We start from the raw sequence: 17,566 nt of genomic DNA on the forward strand, positions 1-17,566 counted from the left end.
AGGATTTTGGGAGCACATGCAAATGACATATAATATTGCCAGTTTGTGTGTGTGTGTGGGTGTGTGTGTCCTTTGAATGTCTGAGTCCAAGGCAGCACTTTGTTGAAGAGACAGATTTATCAGCAGGCCTTTGTGAGTGTCCCTTGCCTCCAGCACCTTTGGCTTCTACAGATGACTGCAGACAAACACATATGGTCTATTGAGATTATACCTCATTTGAGATGTACAATGGTCGCATTAGAGCGTTTGAAAGGACCTCTGAATCCCCTGTATTCACAATGGTGACAGGTCGCAGATGCGGATTTGTAACTATTTATTGTCATTGTCCATTGAAGCACACTGTAGGATAAGAAATCCATGAATTAAAGTGAAGCATAAAGTGCTTCAATGTAAATGTCTGAAAATAAATCCCATATTCAGCTGCCTACCACTGCATGCTAGACAATATATAATTATATGCAGCTAGATTGTTAATTGACTTCCTGCATTCCACCTAGCCTATATCTCCATGGCAACCCCTTGGCTCTTTTCATGGTTGTTGCAAAATAATAAAAGTTCAAAACACTCTTATTCACTCTGACATCATGCCAGTCTCTGAATACAACATTAACACTTATTTTTTAGAAGAAAAAAACCCTGAATATTCCAAACACATTTGTAATTTGTAATTTTATTAAATTCACTTCCACTATCTTACCTACCACATATTTGTTGTTGTTGCAGATATCATGTAAAGCAGTCTATGGCTTCTGGGAACTCATAAAGAATGTGTCATGATGGCCCTGATGCGCAGACATAGGGAGCTTCAGAGAGGGCAGGCATACGAGAGCCAGGGAGAGATAGTGGGGGCTGAACTCCAGTCCCCACTGACACTAACATGGCCCTCTCTGTTCTCTGTCACAGTGAGCTCATCCAGTCCTGACTCACTGCCTGGCGTCCTGCTCCTCCTTTGGGAGCCACTCTGCATCCCTCTCACTCACTAACACACTGACCCCAACAGATCATGTGTCTACGTCTGTAACAGGATAGATCGTCTGCTGGAACAAGCACAAGAAACAAGCTGGTGTCGTTGCGCAAGAACACGACTCACCATTTGAAAACAAAATCTTGATTTGTTTTTGGGTTTCGCTAATCTCTTTGTTACATAACATGCTTAATCTGCTCTTCTTGGAACAAAATCATTGGTTTAATTGTGTCCTCAGCCAATATGTTGTCACGGTTACTTACACTGGATTATCATGGCAAATATGATCACACATGCAATGTCTTCTAATTACTGAGATCATTTCAACACCAGGGGAAAATGTCACTTGTCACCTAAATGTCATCATCATCATACCACTGTTATTCTCTGCTGCGTGGAGCGCTGTGTGATGGCTGTCTCTTCACTGCAGTAAATGACATCACATAGCTGTGTGTGACGTTTAAACACCAGGGGTGAGAACTGAAGGTGAGAAAAATATGCTGGAACAAACTGTTGTAGGGAAGAATATAAATAGTTAAAACAGAGTGAATGTAGCGAAAACAACTGACAGAATAGCACCCTTAGAAACATACATTTCCCCTCTTATTTGGCCTATGAAAGGACCCCAATGAGCACTCCTCATGGGTTTTATATGTATTCCCCACAGCCCTACAAGGAAACAGGTGGTGCTGTTCCCCACTTCCTCTGAACCCACTCCAAATGTCAGGGGGCAAGCATGAAGATGGTAAATATGAGGGATTATTTGTATTGATTTTAATATGTTATTTTTAATTAGCCCAAGGGCTTAAGACTTGATTAGATTGGGTTCTGGCTCTAACTCTATTGATTTTAGGTAGACTCCTCTAAATCCACTCTCCTCCTTATTACAGATCCCTGCTGCCTCCCTCGTGGGCTGTGTTCGAAGTGTTACCAAACATGTAGTCTGTTTCTTATGGGGCCAGAAACCATTTGATCGAAAGTGACAAAATAACACCCCTGCTGTCCCACCGGCACAATTCTATTACCCTGTTATGAACTTCCCTTGGGAGTAAAGAAGCGCTGTGCATTCTGGGTAAGTGTGCAGAACAGACACTCCAGCATAATTCTGTTCTTTAAACCTCATCTTGGGAATTATTCAGGACATTTACAGCACAGAGCAGCTCAGCCCCTCACGCCTGGAGGGGTGTTTATTGTGTGTGTGAATCCTCCAGTGATAAAGCTGGTGAATGACATCCTCCTACAGGCATCAGCCTTGCATATCAAAATGTTTTTTTGTTTTTTTTTGCACAACCATTCACACAATAATGTGCTCCAATGTACAACATCACCCAGGGTGATTACTCTCTCTTAACATTAATTCTTTGCTGTATTCACACACAGATCAGATATGGCCATACCTGCCCACCAATTTGGCTGAGTGGAAAGGCAATTATTTGCATGATCACACTGTCATTGTGTTGCATCCATCCATTGAAAAATGTAATTATAGAATGGTAAATTCTTTCAGAGGAGAAGGACGGAAATGAAGACTCTGCCTGCCATCAACTTTGATGAAGACTGCAGGTTTCTCACTGTGTATACAGTAATACACAAACCATTCAATCCAACTTTACCTTATGTTCAGTAATGAACTTCAAACCACTTTCAATAATGTAATGTAAAATGTACATCTTTGTATGGCAACCATATAACCCAAAACTGGCTTTCTTGTTCCCAACATACAGTATAGGACCCAATATCACAGTAGGTTTCTTTGAGTAGAAGTACAGTGTAGACTATATTATTTTTTACATATCAAGTGTAACAGCAGTACTATTACATATATGAAAGGGAAATATCAAATTGCACTTATTGCTGAGTAGGTGACAGTCTGTTGCCATCTGTTTGCTATCTCACCTCAAATGTAATTTCCTTAACATTTTGATTGCTATGGAAACAACATATTAGCTCCCACATTTCCTGCCCCCATCCTGCTCCCCAACGAACCACTGCCAGTATCTCTCAGCTTTTATTTTGTGAGAGGATGCTCCTTATTTCCCTCATTAAGAGTAAATGATTCCATGAAGGCGGTATGATGGAGCTACACGCCAGCACTGGGTTGTTCCCCTGGGACCTCGCCTACGCCCGCTGTAATCTGCTTCAGGAAGGCGCATGCCTCTCTCTGCCTCTCCCTGCCTGCTGCTAATATTAATACAAACCCATGACAAGGTATGGCTGTGCCTCAAGGCAGCACATCCCTGTCTCTGGCTCTGGGACTGTGGGGGTGTTCATTCAAACACTGAGAAGCTACAGATGGCTTAGGAACATTCTGATTCAAGATGGTGGCAAATATATGTACTGTACTCATTTACATTACATTTACATCATTTATCAGACGCTCTTATCCAGAGCGACTTACAAATATACGGTATTTGGCACAAACAAGTAGTGTTCATCAAATCATTATGAGATTACATATTTAAACATATTTTTTTTACAAAGCTCAAATTTTAGGGCTACCTTTAGGAGATAGCAATCCTACACATTGTATTCAACAATCAAATGTCATATTATGCTATTATTTTGTGGTTTGTAAATACCATTGAGGAACCAATTATGCTTTTTTGGCATACATTTATCATAGCGTTCTCATTTAAAAAGAGATTTATGCTTTCTCCTGAGGATTCAATCCGACAGACGGGACCTAATCCATACTGACTATTTGATAAAAGAAGAAAACAATTGTTTGCAGAAATCTGTCATTCATTAGTTTTTAGTCTCCCTGTTTATGTTTACTCTCAGCTCTGAATGGTTTCATCTTCAAGTGAAATGAATAAGCACTCAGCTTACCTTTGATCTAGCCTTCTAAATGTCACAACAATAATGCATGTATTACTAGACAATATGTTGCATTACCATGTTTTTGTGTATTTCTTTCCTATCAGGGGTTTTTGCTTGTGATTATGTAAATTAGTAGACTGTACTGCAAACCGAGTACAATTCATGTTAAATTACAGTGAAAAATCTAATGGTACTTCAAAACATATCGAATGTACTGTATTCCTCAAAAAGGGCCCTTCAGTTCCAGGTAAATAATACACCATGCAACATTGTGCTTTTGGCAACACAATCTGTCTTAATTTTTTATGAAAGCCTATGGGCTGACTGGTAAAGCAGGCAGAAAACAGGCTGCATATTTACTTCCAGCTCATTTATTCTCATTATGCAGCCCTCCAGAAGTCAATGAGGGGATTTCTGCCCCACAGAGATACCCATGGTAGAAAAAAAAGAAAGAGTGAGAGAGAGAGAGAGAGAGAGAGTGACAGAGTGTGAGAGCGAGAGAGGGTGTGTATAGATGCATCTAAAGAACGAGGGGTCAGAGTGACACAGGGACACAGAGAGGAAACGGGGGGGGTACATTCATTCATGCTAGGCCCGTGAACTTTGACACCTCTGACAGAGGTACCCTTTGTTTGCAAACCCAACTCTGATGACATGAGCTCATTCACATCCTCTCGCTCAGTATCTATAGAACATTTATCATTCTGACTCATAATAAGGCTATATGCTGTGTCTGGTGGTGGCAGAAGTGATGCTGGAGGTGCTGATGATATCATATCTTACTATAGTCATATACAGACTAGTAACTGCCCAGAGTGTCTCATTACTGTCTTGAAATATTGGATAAATTGAGGACATAATCCAAATGTTCATTGAATCTTCACAAACAGGCACGTGCCTGTCTACCTGTGTCCGAGCACCTGTCCCTTTGCCCTCCCACTCGCCAAGTGCATATTTTTGTATACAGTTTTTGTCGTTGTTCTGAACCCACTGCCCTGCAAGTCGTTGAGACGTCATCAAGTTAGCCACCCGCCGCCCCACCCCATTGGTTGGTTGTGCCTGTTGGTCTGCCCTGTATGGAGCTCGAGCCCAGTTGCGCCTATTACCTGCCCTGTAAGGAGATTGCGCGGGCCAGGTATCCAAACACATACATGGCATGAGATGCGGCTACAGGTCGAGTGTGTCTAGCAAGCTACCTAGTTGAAATATCAACATTTTATTACTCTTGATTTACATGATCATTGATCAATTTTCGGTCTGGTTGGCTGATAGCCTAGAGAGAGACACAAAGACAAAGAGGTGCGGCTGCATCTACGACCCTCCGACCCAACTCCATCCCTTCTTCAGTCGGGAGTTGCACGTGTGTCAGGGCAGCAGCAACTCAGGTAGTTTAGACTCTAGCTAACCACCATGTCATAAAAAATTGCACCTGCCCCTGAAAGGTCTGTGCACGGCCCTGTTCACAAATGAAAGTCAATTCAGAATCTACGCTTCCCGTAAGTCTACATAAATGAAAGTCAATTCATAGGCTAGGTTTTATTGAAGAAGCATGACTTCCAAGTAAAACAAGATCTGAGTTATCAAAAATAGCCTCACGACTGCATTGTGACTGTAGCCCACTGCTCCCACAACAGCAAGACGGTATTACTGTTATGCATTTGACATTGCTGTTGTTACAACCGATAGTGTTTTTGAAAGTGTGTTTCAAAAAGAATGTGAAACCCTCATTCCTTTAGTGCATTTCATATAATGACACACACATTTGGTGAGCACACATTTGAACTTTTTGAAGGGAATCCGAATACATTGTGTTGTACTGCATGTAATATTTCCTATTTTCTAGAAATGATCTACGTATGCTACACAGACTTTTATTCAAGCTTAAATGGGTTATGCATAGCCTACCTCTGTTTGATAACACCCTGTATGCTTAGCTGGGATGATACAGTAATTGTACTGCAGTGGTTAGAGATACTCTGCCCCTTGACATTGTAGAGTACTCTCTGCACTTCAAATACTGAAACAGGTGTTCTCAGTCTGACAAGAAATCTAATTGTATTTGATGGAGCACTTTTTGTAATGTGGAGTGTGCCTCATATAGAGATCCTATTACACACAGTGCTCCTTGAATGCATCGTGTAATCCCGTCAATGTGATTAAAATGGCCTGAATTAGATTAGGTTGGATTCTATTCAGTCTGTTCATTCCCTCTCTCAGATATATCAGGCTAAGCGCTTGAGAGAACAGGATGAAATCTATTAAATGTGGAAAGGGATGTATAGAATAGGGTTGCCTGTAACACTTTACAAGAAACCCCAGGTTATAGGTCATGGGGCAGTGTGTCGTCCAATTACATCACTCTCAGCCATAAACATTGTTTTTCACACCAACAGCTACCCAGAAGAACTGTATCCAACTATTGCCCTTATAACCTAGTTGACAGCATGCATTTCTATTATTTTTTTAAGCATGTTACTCATCACTGAGCAGAGTTTACATGGCAGGTGTCTCCTGAAAATCCAAATTAGCACCCAGTAATATGGTGGAGATTGAAAAGCTAATTTGATTGCTACCTGAACTCCTCCACCCAGCACAGCTTATCAGTGGCACAGAGATGGAGCAAGTACTTTAATGATGTTGCTGCTGCTGCTGTCTGAGGTGCTGAAACAACCCATCCCCACAGGGACTAGTATGGTGTCTCCCTCCCTAATATGACCGTTAGGTTCTCATACATTGGGAATTAGCTGTTGATGTACCGACACAAATTATGGGAATGTTCTTTTTTTTATTATTTGTATTATGTGGTTCTGTAATTAGCCTACCTGCATAATGTTGCTCCTATACAAACCTATACCACCCATGTCCTTGAATAATCTATCTGCCTTATCCTGTGAAGTTGTTTGATTTACATTCACAATTCCAATTCCGTTTTCCTCTGATTTACATTCAAAATTTCAATTCCATTTCCCTCTCATTCAATATACTGTATGTCTTCATTCGAATAGCCTGGTCCTGACCGGCAGAGTTGGTTGGCTGTCACACCCTCCCCCTCCCTGAAACCTGCCTGCCCATTTTGTGAGCGGAATAATGTTGCTGTCATCGAGGTTGTTTAAACCAAGTCACACCGTTGAGAAGTTGTGTAGGGTTTTCTCGGTTGCCATGGATTTATAAAAGCTATTGACTGCGATAGGGTCCCTTTCTCTGAATGTCTTTGTAGAAGAAAACATATTACTTTTTCTTTTTTTCTTTTTCAGGGGGAGCGATAGCATCTACGGTGAGGAAAGTGTTCTCGTGTCATTCTAGTTCCGTCTGACCAATTGCGCACGTTTTGAGATTCAGTAGCGATAAGTATCTCAGCCGGCAGTAAACGAAATTCAACCTCTGCAAACTGCTGGAACGAGAGGAACTGCTCTTAAAAAAGTAAGTGTATTTACTTTCGCAAATCTTTCTTTGCATATATTTGCGTTAATGCATACATGTTTTTCTCCCTAGTCTTTTCTTATTCATTAGTTCGAAATTTTGTGATACTTTGCTCTAAAGTTGGCAAGCATAAATAATCATAGCCTGTGTATCAAGTAGGCTACTATGATAGCCTATAGTGAATTGCCTATCATAGAAGAATGACTTGTAAAATAAAATAGAAAATGTAAGAGTGAATAGAAAAATCACTCATAGGCTAATGACACTAGCTGTAGCCTAGAATGGATGTTTGCCTCTATTGCCATTGTAATGCAATGATAAACAATGTTGTTTTACATGCGTTCATCTCATTGATTTCACTTACATCTACATGGATTTCTTAAAACAATATCCATTGATCACACAGCATGCTTAGTGTTTTATGTTGCATAGCAATACTACTGTGGCCAGGAATGCTGAGTCAATAGTGCAGAATTTCAAGTCTTTTCACAACTTGGAATGGTAGCCCACACAATTTAGGTAAACCCTATTGACACCCTATACCGTAATTTGTTATTGGGGGCATGGGAAGAAACTGCCCCCCTCCCCTAATGTCATCTGCCCCTGTGAACTACTCCAAGATTCTTGATTAGGCTACTTTTCTCCATCAAATAAATTAATCTCCATCATATGCATTGCTTTGGATTATGAGACAAGTGTTTTTTGTGGAGAGCACATGTGTTGAGTCATTTTCTTTAGTTAGTCAAATTAAAGTAACATTTGAAGCAGAAGATTACTATTATTGGAGCCTCTACATTTCATAATCGAATTTGAGCAAGATTGAACAGGTGATGATGATTTGTTTTTGTGTGAGTCTAAAGATACCAATATGTACAGCATAATGAAGCACGCTTTGTTTTGCATCAGTGATTCCTCTCATAATGTGCTTTTGGTAATTAAAATAACTAAGTAGTAAACATTTTGCCTCTTGGGGATTATGTGCTTGGAGAACCTAAGAGGAAAACATATCACAGCTTCTGCTCAATTTCATCCTGTTTTGATATGGTTCCATTCTTCTTCGTCTTGTGCTTGTGTGCAGCAACACTTGCCAGCCACATAAATTAGAGGGACCTTGTGAAGGTCACACTTCCATTTCTGGACATATCTCAGCCTTTCCCTAAGCAGGAAAAAAAATCACTAGTTATTTTTAACCCCTTTCTCTGGTAAAGGTGGCCAGGCACATCCAATGTGGATTGATGGGCCTATACCTAGATCCTGTAGTATGTATATACAATGAGTGTATACCACCTGAAGTGTGATACCCTGTAGGGATGTCATGCTAAACCAAGTAGCTCGTTATTATTCCAGGCTAAAGATGGAGTCTCTCATGGCATTGGTGATCACGCGTCGTCCCAAGCCTCAGTATTCAGGCCACTGGTGCTTTGTGCCTAGAAGTAGGTCGAATACTTATCTGAAGTCCAGTGTAATTGGACAAGGAAGGGCTCCACCACCAACTCCCTGCAGGTCTAGGTCAGCCATGGCAACATCTCTCACCGCTTAACATGCGGCTCCGGCCGGACAGATTTCATGCCTATTTTATTTTAGGTAACGAAAAAGATTGTGTAAGGCTAGTAAGGACATTCAACATGGTTTGAAGACCGAACAGTAGACTCTAAAAAGTGACCAAGACTGAGCAATCCCTCATTCATGCATGTGAATGAATACATCCAAATGATCATCTACACTGTACCTGTTCAGACTGAGATAGCATGTCCAACTGACACAAACTCAGAAAACATCAATTTCATTCCCTTACTCTCTCTTCCATACACAGACCAGAATACAGTCAGTCATACAAACCCACACCTGTGCCCATAACTACATTTGCTGCATTGCCTTTTCATTTTCATGCAATCCCTAATACAAATAAGCAATGCCTCCTGAGACAGCATGACTTTTGAAGCTGTGAGAGACACACAGTGTGTGTGTTTGTGTTTGTGCGCACGTGTGTGTGTACATGTGTGCGTGTGTGTGTGTGAGAGAGAGAGAAAAGAGAGAGAGGGGAAAGAAGAGGGAGGAAGAGAGAGAGAGAGGGAAGGAGAGGGAGAGAGAGAGGGAAGAAGAGGGAGGAAGAGAGAGAGCGAGAGGGGGAGAGGGAAGGAGAGAGAGGGAGAGAGAGAGGGGAGAGGGAAGGAGAGAGAGGGAGAGAGAGAGGGAAGAAGAGGGAGGAAGAGAGAGAGAGAGAGAGAGAGAGAGAGAGAGAGAGAGAGAGAGAGAGAGAGAGAGAGAGAGAGAGAGAGAGAGAGAGAGAGAGAGAGAGAGGGAAGGAGAGAGAGGGAAAAAGAGAGAGAGGGAAGAAGAGAGAGAAAGCGAGAGAGAAAGCGAGAGAGAGATGGAGAGAGATAGGGAAGAAGAGGGAGGAAGAGAGAGAGAGAGAGAGAGAGAGGGGGAAGAAGAGAGAGAGGGAAGAAGAGAGAGAGGGAAGAAGAGAGAGAAAGCGAGAGAGAGCGAGAGAGCGATGGAGAGAGAAAGAGAGAGAGAGAGGGAAGAAGAGGGAGGAAGACAGAGAGAGCGAGAGAGAGAGAGAAAGAGAGAGAGACTCCACTACTCTACTGGCACCCTACTGACTGATGGAATCCGTATTACACACTTATAAGAGATTAGAGATGAGTTTGACAACAGGAAGCAGAGATGAATTGCTGTACAGATTTAATTGCCCATTGATGATGCCCCTTTATCCCTTCATCTCTAAAACACTGGCGATAGATAACACAGATTAGCCTTTCTTGACCCTCTCTGGACTGTGACAGAGAGAGCAATTATACTGACCCAGAAACAGATACAGATATCATAAACACTGATTCTATGAAACATTGTGACACACCTAGCTGTACTCCAGACAGCAGACTCTGTATCATATCGACAGTGTGTTGGAAGGTGTGGTGCAGCCTAGCAAGTACCCAAGCCTAATTGAACTTCCGTCGGTACACACTATTACAGTGACAACCCCTGCTCCCTTTACTGCAGGCAGTGTTCACAGTGCTGCAGCTCTGCCTGAGCCCTCCTCTTTCATGTTTACTGCTGGTGACAGCAGGAAGAAGCAACCTTCCCTGTATGTTCTGGAAATATGTTTGGTTACATTAAATATTAATTTACCGTTCTCTACAATCCCTGCCTGCCTTTCTGGAAATGTGCATACAGTATCCATTTTTATTATGATACGTTTAAAATGTATCCGTTTTTAGTATGATACTTGGGGGAGAGATAGCGGCAAAGGAATTATTCTGTCCATTCAGCCTTGGAGGGGTTGGGTGGGGGATGTTGAAGATGCAATGATAAGAGGTGGTGATCACCTTTAACAGGCTGCTGTATTATTGGGGACACTGGGTGAACATGATCAATGGCAGTCTGCTCTGCATGGACAATTAATCTGCAAACCTAATACTGAAGGACAAACCTGCAATGAGGTCAATGTTATCGCACATGTTCAGGGGTTCCTTTCCCGGAACAACCCAGTGGGAGGGAGATTGGAGGCTGGTCTGTCTTGCTGGCAAGGTCCCCTGTACACTTCCGTGCTTAAGGCATTGGCTGGGGCTATCATTCTCCATGTGACATGACTAAAGGATATGCCATTGCAGAGAGTGAAGCCCTGTCCCATTCAGTGCACTTGGCTTATTGCAGTCCGGATTATTATTTGCTCGTGGCTATAGGCTTACAAGCTTGTCATATCTCAGATGTTGTCATGTGTTTACAAGTCATCATTCAGAAAGAGGCAGTTTGTGGTTATTGTTATGTCCTGGCAGAGGCATTCACAGCTTCATATTATACATGTCTCCCCTTTATGGTGCCTTAGGCTATTTGTGAAAGGCTTTTCCATGAAAAATACATTGTCTTTCACTTTTCTCAATGAAACAGGCAGCATCTTACTTGTTCTGCCTCAGTACATGGTGAAAATGGTAACTTCAAATACAATTTTGTACAGTTCTATGAAAAATAAATCCACAAAATCATGTTTGCATTTTTCATCCTGCAATGTTTTCTTAGGAATGACAACCACAACCAATAGGATTAGGTTTTATTGGATGCCGTTTGAGCCAACTGTGCATTGCCTTTCTGAAAGAACAAGGTTTACAATCTAGCACTGGGCCACTCTAGCCCTGCACGCCTATTTTCATTCAGATTAATAGTGCATTTGGGGCGCTGTTGGAAGCCAAGGATGTAGCACGCGTCTCCCTATCGCTCCTGAGTTAGTGACCAAATTTATATATTTAACTTTGCAAAACTGCATACATTTCTGTTTGCCCAGGCGTCTGAAGAGACCCATAAACAACTCAGTTCAAGTTTAATAAATTTAAATTCGTAATGACATCAACCCGACCAAAAACAGAGTCTGCAAGAGCAGGCCGCAACAAGCCTGCAACTTCTCCCCGACTCACCCCGCCACCGAACGCTACCAATGCCGGCCCCACGGAAACACTGACTGTGGAGATGCTACAATCCGTGATAGGCACCCTCAAAGCCGACATTTTCGGGAAAAATTGACTGTCTCTCTACCAACCTCAGGTCAGAGATATCAACGATCAAAGACGAGCTTAAAAAATCTATCGAGAGTATACAGAATAAGCTCGACGCACATGGGGTGACTTTATCGGATTTGGAGCGAGGGGCTACAGACCACGGCACTCGCATTAGCGAGCTAGAGGCTAGCGTCGGCTCATTGACAACTAGGGTGGCATTCCTCGATAATAGATGCGAAGATATGGAAAGTAGAATGCGGAGGAACAACATTCGTCTACTGGGAATACCGGAGGGAGTGGAGGGCCCAAGACCCACGGAGTACATGGCCCAGCTACTTCAGGAGCTGCTCGGGCTAGAGGAGAAGCCATTGCTAGACCGGGCTCACCGCACTCTGCGTAGCCGACCCAGGGATGGAGAACCCCCACGACCATTTGTCATCAGGGTGCATTTCTTTCACGTCCGCAACGACATACTGAGAAGATCGGGAGAAGCATCCTCTTCTACATAAGGGTAAAAGAGTCTCGATATTTGCGGACTACACAACAGCTGTGGCTAAGAGGCGGGCTAGCTTTGGAGCTGTGAAACGCCAACTACACACCTGCCCGGGCGTGAAGTTCGCCTCATCTACCCTGCGGTTTTGAGACTGACTTTACCGGACGGTTCCATGCACAGATTCGAGGACCCGGCTATAGCGGCAGATTTCATCAACAAGAACGTGAAAGCGGCTGTTGTACCGCATGGTTTGTAACAAATGGTTGGCTAGCTGGTCTTCCTAGCAGGCTAGTTAGCAGGCCGAATGGGTGACTAACGAAGCCATCTCTGCTGGGTTCATCGACATATGAATGTCATTCTCTTCTTTATCTTTTATTTCCAGCCCAGGTTTGCCGCCTCTAATGCCAATATCTGGGGGTCTGCATGGCTGTTTCAGTCTGATTATTTACCATCTGCGTCGAGGTTAAACCTCTCTTAATCGAGGATAGTTTTCCTTAGACTCTATTGGGGACCATTCTATTCATGTTTGGCTTACTCTAGTTAAATGGTCACTAATCTTAGGTAGCACAGAGTAAGAGTTATCATGCTTAGCTCTAAACTTTCTTCGTATTTAGGGTTTTGCTTGCATCTCATTTGGGGAGATGCTTCGGCAAGGGCGGGTGTGAGGGAAGGGTTTGTTCATGTATATAGTTTGTATATGTTTTTGTGCCTCTTCGTTTGTCTTTGTTTTTTACATTTGCGCTTTTAGGTTCAACTAAGATCTTCAGTTTACATTGTACCTTGTCCTTTACACATCCTCTCTCTCTCTTAAGATATGACTCAGCCTAGTGTAGCCCATACTGCTGGAGGGAATGGCTTTAATTTTCTTACTTGGAACTGCAGGGGCATAAATAACCCAGTTAAACGTAGTAAGGTACTACACCATCTTCATCATTTGAAAGCTCACATCATCTTTCTCCAAGAAACTCATCTGAAGGTATCACAACACTCAAGTCTTAGGTGCAGATGGGTGGGTCAGGTGTTCCATTCCTCATTTCAGAGTAAGGCGAGAGGGGTGGCTATTTTACTTCACAGATCGGTACCTTTTACATGTTCTAAGGTGATCGTAGATCCCCATGGTAGATATATAATTGTCAGTGGTAGGCTGCTCAATACAAAGGTTCTTCTTGTTAATATCTATGCTCCTAATTGGGACAACGGTGATTTTTTCAAATCGGTTTCTCTACACTCCCAGATATGTCCACCCATATGTTGATTTTAGGAGGTGACTTTAACTGTTGGTTAGACCCACAATTGGATCGATCCTCCACTAAACCTACCACCCTATCAACCTCAGCTAGAGTTGTTCGAACCTTTATGTCTGAATTCGCAGTCTCAGATCCTTGGAGAATGGTTAATCCAGCTGGGAAAGCATACTCTTTTTTCTCATCGGTCCACCACACTTTTACGCGCATAGACTACTTCCTTGTTGATGACCGGCTCCTCCACTCCATAACTTCATGTTCATATAACCCAATTGTTGTATCTGACCACGCCCCTGTTACTATGGAAGTAGCTTTTCAAAAATGTTGACAATCAGCGACCGCCTTGGCGACTAAAAACCCAACTGCTCAGTAATGAACACTTTGTCAACTTTGTTTTGAGTCAAATCGACTTTTTCATGATTACAAATAGAACCCCAAACATCTCTGCGTCTACTCTCTGGGAAACTTTGAAAGCTTATATCAGAGGTGAAATTATCTCCTACACCGCACATGAGAACAAATTGAAAAGGAATAGGTTATCTATGCTAACACGCTGTATTGCCCAATTAGATGACATTTATGCCGTTTCACCATCCCCAGATATTTATAAGGAACGTTTAACTCTGCAAAGCAGAATTTGACACACTATTAACAGACCAGGTTACTGAAATGCTTGTCAAGTCTAGGAGCACTTACTATGAACAAGGAGAGAAAGCCAGTAAATTATTAGCTCACAAGTTACGTCAACAATCATCATCATCTCAGATTACAAAAATTCGTACATCATCTGGGATATCATTAGATCCTGGGGGGATCAATGAGGAGTTCAAGAGATTTTACCAGTCTCTATATACCTCTGAAAGTAAAGCGGATACACTGGAATTGGATAATTTCTTCCACTCACTATCTGTGCCTTCGGTCGGCCGGGATTTGGTAAAAAAATTAGAGCAGCCGATCACTGTTGAAGAACTGTCTAACGCTGTCAAATCCCTTCAATCTGGGAGAAGCCCAGGGCCTGATGGCTACCCGACAGAGTTTTATAAAAAGTTTATCACCAAAATAGCCCCTATTCTAATTGAAATGTACAATGATGCATTTGTAAATGGTGCTCTCCCACATACTCTCACTCAAGCAACCATTTGTGTTATTCTTAAAAAAAACAAAGACCCTCTTGACTGTGCATCATACCGTCCAATTAGCCTGCTAAATGTGGACTATAAAATTCTAGCCAAAATTCTGGCAACGCGGCTAGAAACAGTCCTCCCATCAATTATCTCTCCGGATCAAACAGGATTTATAAAAATAGACACTCATTCTTCAATCTCCGAAGATTATTTAATATTATATACAATCCTTCTGTCAACAATACCTCTGAAGCCATTATATCCCTGGACGCGGAGAAAGCGTTTGATCGGGTGGAATGGAAATACCTTTTTACACTCTAAATAAATTTGGCTTTGGCTCCAAATTCATGACCTGGATAAAACTTCTGTACTCATCCCCCCAAGCCTCTGTCAGGACTAATAACACTCAATCAGATCGCTTCCCTCTGCAAAGATCGACACGTCAGGGTTGCCCTTTAAGTCCCTTACTGTTTGCCCTCGCCATAGAGCCACTTGCAATAGCACTTCGCTCCAACCCCCTCATCAAAGGCATAGTCAGATACGGGCACGAACACAAACTGTCTTTATATGCAGATGATTTATTAATATACACATCCAATCTTTCTGTCTCTGTCCCTGCTGCCCTTGCCACTTTCGCATCCTTCGGTCACATATCAGGGTATAAACTAAATCTCAGTAAAAGTGAATTGATGCCACTTAACATGGCTGCAAAAAAATCCCCTTTACATAACTTGCCATTTAAAATAGCACACAGCAGTTTTATTTATCTCGGGGTACATGTCACAATTAGGTTTGAAAACCTTTTTCAAGCCAACTTTGCTCCTCTCTTAACCCGTACTAAGGACGATTTGGAACGGTGGTCTTTGCTACACCTCTCCTTAGTTGCTAGAATTAACTCTATTAAAATGAATACTCTCCCTAAATTCTTATACCTCTATCAGTGCCTTCCAATATTTCTACCCAATACATTTTTCAAAAAGATCGACGGCCTAATTCTACCCTTTATATGGGACAAAAAGCCTCCTAGGATGCGAAAACAGCTCTTGCAGAGGCCCAAACCAGACGGCGGTCTAGCTCTACCAGATTTCAGATTCTATTATTGGGCCGCTAACCTTAGGATCATTCAGTACTGGTTGCAGAGCAGAGTAATATTCCCACCCCCAACTTGGCTGGAGATGGAGGCTGCCTCGTCTACACCGGCATCACTGTCTTCCCTCGCTCACTCCTCTATTACAGGCCCTTACTCCTCCTTCACCAACAATACATGTGTCAAAACAACATTGAAGATCTGGAATCAATTTAGGCGCCACTTTGGGTTTCAAACAACCTCTTCCTTGGCTCCGGTAGCCTCAAACCCAGCTTTTTCCCCCATCTATGATTGATGGTGCTTTCTCAACATGGTCTAATCTCGGTATTAAAAGATTCAGAGATCTGTATACTAACAATACATTTAGTACGTTTCAACAACTATCAGCTAAATTTGGTCTCCCCAGACATCATTTTTTTAGATTCTTACAAGTCCGGAGTTACATCCGCAGCATAGATCCAGGATTCCCCAACCTTTCTAGTGGAACACAGTTCGACACATTTCTCACCCCTCTTCCTAATCAGAAAGGCACAATGTCAATAATCTATAGTCAAATTTGCTCACTACAAGCCATCTCATTAAACAATATCAAATCCTCTTGGGAGGAGGAACTGGGTGAGGAAATATCTGATGAACTATGGGAAGAGGCACTCAAAAGGGTACATAGCTCTTCTATTTGCGCTCGACACGGCCTCATCCAATGCAAACTCATTCATAGGGCCCACTGGACCAAAGCAAGACTATCAAAAATTTACAAGGATGTGAACCCTAATTGTGTTCGATGTAACCAGTCCCCTGCTAATCATGTGCACATGTTTTGGTGCTGCCCATCTCTGGTTGGTTTCTGGAAAGACATCTTTAACACACTCTCAGAATTAAGCGGCACACAGATCGAGCCAGACCCTCTCATTGCATTATTTGGAGTTTCCTTACCCACAATACAATTGACCAAAATGAATAAGGATGTAATTGCCTTTGTCACGTTGTTAGCGAGACGATTAATTTTACTTAGATGGAAATCCTCTGCAGCCCCTTCTCATGCTCTTTGGATTAAATCTATTTTGAATTGCATAAAGTTGGAGAAAATAAAACAGACACTCAATGGGTCTGTAGACAAATTTTATGCAAAGTGGGCTCCCCTTCTTTTCTTATGTCAAAAGAATACATTTCCCTGCAGTTCCAGAGTGATGTATATTTATATATTGGTGATGTAAGAAGCCTGGTATGTGCATATACGACATCTCGGATGTTAAGGACGGTAATAACTGTGCTAGCTGACCTATAACAACTGGATCAAAACAGATATTCTTCCTTTTTTTTTTTTTTTTTTTTTTTTTTTTTGTGTTTTATCTTATTTATGTACTTAATGTCTATTTTTCTTTCATGTCTGTCTCTCCATGTTTTGCTGTATCGTTGTCTTCAAATTGTTGTTCCATATTCATACCAAATAACTTTCAAGTGCAATTATTTACTAAATGCTGGTACTGAAAATTCAATAAACAAAGTATATAAAAAAAAAAAAGATTAATAGTGCATTTTGTTTTGTGGTGGTCTGAATTTTCACAAGTGAATCTAATACAGTAAATGTTAAAAAACACACAATGAAAAGGCCAGAGTACAGTGGGGAAAAAAAGTATTGAGTCAGCCACCAATTGTGCAAGTTCTCCCACTTAAAAAGATGAGAGAGGCCTGTAATTTTCATCATAGGTACACGTCAACTATGACAGACAAAATGAGAAAAAAAAATCCAGAAAATCACATTGTAGGATTTTTAATGAATTTATTTGCAAATTATGGTGGAAAATAAGTATTTGGTCAATAACAAAAGTTTCTCAATACTTTGTTATCTACCCTTTGTTGGCAATGACACAGGTCAAACGTTTTCTGTAAGTCTTCACAAGGTTTTCACACACTGTTG

At 41.8% G+C, this 17,566-nt stretch overlaps 1 protein-coding gene across 11 annotated transcripts in view; it reads left to right on the forward strand.

Annotated features, from left to right (window-relative positions):
* The first annotated feature begins 6,858 nt into the window (after nucleotides 1-6,858).
* The window catches only part of LOC121578284 (neural cell adhesion molecule L1-like protein), an 80,414-nt gene continuing 69,706 nt past the window's right edge, over nucleotides 6,859-17,566 (forward strand). For 4 of the 11 annotated variants that reach the window (XM_041892540.2, XM_041892547.2, XM_041892545.2 and 1 more), the window contains exon 1: nucleotides 6,861-7,204. The gene's annotated coding sequence lies outside the window, so the exon portion shown is untranslated. Of the gene's footprint in view, nucleotides 7,205-17,566 lie in introns of all 11 variants that reach the window. The other 7 variants (XM_041892550.2, XM_041892551.2, XM_041892544.2 and 4 more) reach the window with 3 other exon arrangements.

This window comes from Coregonus clupeaformis, chromosome 12 (genome assembly GCF_020615455.1).
Source record: "Coregonus clupeaformis isolate EN_2021a chromosome 12, ASM2061545v1, whole genome shotgun sequence".
Taxonomy (NCBI): Eukaryota; Metazoa; Chordata; class Actinopteri; order Salmoniformes; family Salmonidae; genus Coregonus; species Coregonus clupeaformis.